Here is a 5,460-nt window from a genome sequence, read left to right as displayed (position 1 = left end):
CACCTTATGGATAGTGATTCTTTGTCCTATGATTTGCTGAAATTTGACGTACTCTTGTTTTCCTGTAATGTCTGTTGTATGGAAGTTTTAAATATATTTTTTTACATATTGTTACTTGTCTTTTAAAGAATGTTTTGTGTCCTTAATAGACTACAAATTTTAGAATATTTATATTTTTGTGTGAATTGTGATTTGTGAATTGTGATTTCTGATAAGAACCCTCTTTGAGAATGTATTTGACCCCTTTTCAGGAAGTTCTTTTTGGGGATTTACACAACTTATTTCCTAACTGTCGTGTGTACTTTTGTGTTCCTGTGCAATAAACAGCGCCTGGCAGTAGGTGAAATTCATCCTCTGTGTCCATTTTGACATTTAAAATTAAAAATTATCATTAAAAAAATTTTACGTGTGTTTTCCTATTACTTTTATGGGCTAAATATGTTACATATTTATTTCATTTTGAATTTGTTTCTGTATGGTGTCTTTTTTTTTTTTGCAAGTTTATTTATTTATTTATACATACATACATACATACATACATACAAGCACTGGGTACAGTCAGAAGCGTGGGAGAGTGAGAGAATTCACCAGAGCCAGAGCGGGGAGCAGAGCAGGCAGAAGGACCGAAGTACACTGCTGAGGGGAGCAGCGGCCGGCAGGAGAGGTCTGCGCACCATGTGGGACCCTCCTCCGGAGCAGCAGGGGATTGAACTGGTGCTGCAGAGGCTGCGGGCAGCTTTGCAACCCAGCGCTCAACCGCTGCGCCACCGGGGAGGCCATGTATGGTGTCTTAAGAATGAATTATCTATTAATTAATTGTCTTGATATCATATATAGAATTATCCATCTTCACTGATATCAGATGCTACCTTTATCATCCAACTTTTCATAAAATGGTTTTGTTTCCATTTTTCTGTCTATTCTTAAAGTTTTGAAACATGAGAAAGGTAGTCTGAGATTTAGTGCTTTGCAATGTTATTTTGTAAGCATTTCCAGGAATCTTTAAGTTAATATTTACTCACATGATAATGACATTTTTTTTTAAAGATTTATCTATCTATTTATCTATCTATGTATTTATTTATTTATTTATACAAGAACTGGGGTACAGTCCAGATGTGCGGGAGGGTGAGAGGATTCACCAGAGACGGAGCAGGGAACAGAACAGGCAGACTGATGAAACACACTGCTGAGGGGAGCAGCGGGCGGGACAGAAGAGTTCTGTGGCGCCATGTGGGACCCTTACCAGCTGGCTGGCATGGAACCAGCACTGCAGAGACTGTGGACAGCTTCACAGTGCGGTGCTCAACCCCCTGTGCCACCATGGGAGGCCTGATAATGATATTTTTATAGCATTTATAAGAATGCCTTTTTGAGAACCCTCACACACTGTTGGTGGAAATATGAACTGATCTAGCCTCTATGGAAAACAGTATGGAGATTTCTCAAAATGTTAAAAATGGACCGGCCATATGACCCAGCAATTCCACTTCTAGATAGCTACCCAAAGAATGCAAAAACACTAATTCAAAGGGATATATGTACTTTTATGTTCATTGTAGCATTATTTACAATAGCTAAATTATGGAAATGGCTGAAGTGCTCAAAGACAGAGAAGAGGATCAGAAAAATATGGTACATACACACACACAGTGGAATATTACTGCCATTGCCACAACATGGAGGGAACTGGAGAGGATCATGCTAAGTGAAATAAGTCAGAAAGAAAGATAGAAACCAGATGGTCTCACTTATTTGTGGAATATAGAGAAACATACCAAAGGGTCAGTCAAAGCCAAACCAGCAATAAACTCAACATCTGACTGCAAAGCTGAAGCAACCAGTGGAAGAAGAAGGTGGGATGGAATGGAAGTGGGGAGGAAAGGTGCCCAATGGAACATGGTGGAGGACTGTTTGGGGCCTGGTGGTGGGCAGAGTGTGAAAGGTTGTATAACTTTAAAAGTTTGAGTCTATAATCCCTAGAGCAGATGAAAGGTAAACATACTTTACTTCAAGAAATAGTTTGAGGGCAGGGACCCCCCAAATTAAACAACACCACAAGATCCCCTGCCTTTTTGATAGTACAGAAATAACCTCGTTAGCCTTTGGTGTCACAAGTATTATTTATGTGGGAAAAAATGTGCAGACTTGTGAAATGACTTTTAACTCCCAACTGTTGCTCTACTACTTGGAGATTCTCACAGCCATCTGATACAAGTTTGTGTTTTGAGAAACTAGTCCCTGCTATGTACAGACATGTAGGAGCTTGCCCTTGTGGTTTATAGTCTAGTGGCAAAAAGATCACTGCAATGAACACAGTGTATAGTATTAACAGAGATTCTCCAATCTAAAATGAGAATTACCATGAGTTTTAAAGAATCAACCTAAAATGAGTTTTAAAATTATTTCTTTATGTAGGTATTTAGCATAAATGGTAAAATCCAATGTGCTAAGGAAGTGGTCGGTATTTACCAAGGTCAGTGCATGCCCAGGATGAAATACGTGCTGTAAGACAGAAGCAACACAAATTATTGTAAGGGTTTGGAAGCAGTCATATCAGAAGACCAATATCTCTAGAGATGGGCTGTGAATGTGTTACTGAGAAGAACTGGAAATTGTAAAGTTGTCCAGGAGGCCACATATTATTTTTAGGACAAATAATATTGTTGTAATATTGTGATTTATAGGAAATATATATATTTAGGACTGAAATAAATTTTTCACACATATTTGATTTCCATTCACAGTTCCAATCTCACAGTTCCTTCAAAAGTCTTGGGATTTCCATAATGTTGAGTTTCTTGTTATGTTAAATCAATTTTTGAAAACCACGAATAAATCAAATCTGAGGTGGGTGTCCTGGGAATCTCTGACTTATAATGAGTTGATCAGAAGCATAGATCATAACCTGGGATTTGTGACAGGTAGCGGAAGTATGAGGAAAGGTAGTGGGAACCTCTGATCTATAGTCAGTGAGAAGCAGGAGCTTGCCTGGGGCTTATAGCCGGCATCTGAACTATGATCTTGAGACTTACCCTGTGGAAAGTGAGGCATTCCCGGTGGATAGCACCAAGACTGAGTTGAATTCTTGGATACTGTTGGAGCCTGAGAATTGCTGACTGGTGTGGAGAGGCCTCAGCACCCACACCCCCTGTTGGAAATTGGGTTACAGGGGACACCACCTTCAACACAGTAATTAAAGAAAGTTCTAACTGAATAAATTGTGTTTTAACTGATGTGGATTTTAAGTTCCTGAAATCCACGGCCTATATGAAGCTCAGAAGTGGGACCAGAGAAATAGGGTTAAGAAGAATGAGTCTAATTATGTCTGGAAAAGTGAGGGGCATAGTTGGGGTAGCTTAGGACTGTGGACAGAACACGGGACTGCCTGATGTAACCCACATAAGGAGCAAGAACGCTCTAGAGTCATGGTTTAGTGAGCAAACCTGAAATTAAATCCTGGCTCTTGGGCAAGTGACATTCCTGGATTTCAGTTCCTTCTCTTAAAGGATGTTAGCATTCAATCCTCAACATCCTGAAAGGTAACACAAATCACCTGGAATAATGAATGGGTAGTGACAGCTAGGTGTTCTGTCCTCTTCTCTTTCTTTGTGTAGTCAATTACTCAGAGGGTAAAAACAATAAATCAGCTTAACTCATTTTAATGAATCACATTGTAGTCCATAAGCAACCTGTGGGCCAGCCTTTGTGTGTACTTTTTCCATCTGGAGCCGAGTCCTGAGTGGCCATCTTACTCATTCTGCTAGAGCTAAGCTAAAAAACTGGCAACATTGCTAACCAGCCAGTGTCCTGAAAGTTTACTTAGTATATAACCTTTGGAATAGACTTCATTTTGGGTGAATGGATAAAATTTTATCTCCAAATCTTCAAAACTGAAGGCTACTTTCAAAAACTCAGTCTCTGTGAATCTCTTTTAACACAAATTCAGATACTTCCGGGATCAGAAAGATCAAAAAAGACAGACATAGCCTCTAAGGAGTGATAGAAGCTTTGGCAGAGCTGGAAATGCACACACTGCTGGTTACTACCCAACATTCATTGTTTTCTTTGTCCTTATTATCTACCAAGATTTTGTTCAGGACAGCAATATGCCTAGCTAAAAATAACTTTCTGGAAGCTGGAGTTGACTATGCAGTTTTTGCTAACAAGATAGAAGTGGAAATCTGCTTGTGATTTATGGTGAGTTTCGCTTTCCTGCCCACGGCATTGACTGACCCTTTCTTGTCATTTTTTACTATTTTCTTTCTAGAGTGTAGGTATAATATCTGGAGCTACAGCAGCCTTAGAGGACAATTATGTATCTGTTGATGTTCTTGAGCTGTAGACTCAATTCAATCAACTGCTTCCTTCTGAATTTATTTACTTAAGAATACATCTCTTATTTGTGTAAGCCATTTTGGTTGGTTTTTGATTATTTGCAGCCAAGTGCAATTACAAGTTGACCTTTAAAAATTCATTTTATTTTTTTAAAGATTTATTTATTTATGCATACAAGAACTATGGTACAGGCCAGAGGTGTGGGGGGGCAGGAGGGGATTCACCAGAGACAGAGTGGGGAACAGAACAGGCAGATTGACTGAAATACACTGCTGAGGGGAGCAGCAGGTGAGAGAGGAGAGGTCTGCCCCGCCATGTGGGTAGCTACCTGGCCGAAAGGGATTGAACTCGTGCTGCAGAGGCTGCAGATAGCTTCATGGTGTTTAACCCCTTGCACCACTAGGGAGGCCCTGATCTATGAAAATTTAAATTGGCTTTATAATTATAAGTAGGTCAACCCAAAAATTGTTACATTCATTCCCATGGTAATAAGGTACGTACCCCAATTATGTCTGAATTATGTAAATTGGAAATATTCGCTGTCAAAATATCTATGGCTGGAGGATAACTTTTGTGAGTATTTTAATTTCTTGGATTCATCATTGCTTTAGAGAACTAATCATAATCAAGAGCAGTGGTAGGTGATCTAGAATCACAGATTAAACCCCTAGTCTTTATCAAAATTCAGAAATATTTCTACTAATCACAGCTATCAAGATTTTGATTTAGGGACAAAATGGTGTTTCTAATCTTGCAATGCTCAGGTAGACTAGATATACCAAGATACCATTCTTTCAGGACATATAAGTCAGTTTTATCGATTCCATCATGATTTGTGCTTCCCCTTCTGTTAAGCGCTGTCATAGGAAACTGCTCAGCCGCACACTTTCCAGCTTCCTTGTACTCAGAGGCCGCATCTGGCCAGTTCTTGCTGCTGGGATGGGTGGTAGGGACGTGCTCCCCTTCCAGGCCTGCCCCCACAGCTGGTCCTCTGTGCCCTTCCCCGTCTCGGCCTGGGGGAATGGAGATGATTATCAGGATGGCCTTGGAAGTATGTGTGATTACATAACCCTCATCAGTCTGGGGACCTCTAAATTGGAGGGAGATCTGCCCCGATGAGCT

The sequence above is a fragment of the Talpa occidentalis genome, unplaced genomic scaffold (assembly GCF_014898055.3).
Source record: "Talpa occidentalis isolate TD23 unplaced genomic scaffold, MPIMG_talOcc4v2.1 talOcc4.6, whole genome shotgun sequence".
Classification (NCBI taxonomy): domain Eukaryota; kingdom Metazoa; phylum Chordata; class Mammalia; order Eulipotyphla; family Talpidae; genus Talpa; species Talpa occidentalis.
The sequence above is the reverse complement of the archived record's forward strand: the minus strand, read 5'-3'. Positions refer to the sequence as shown.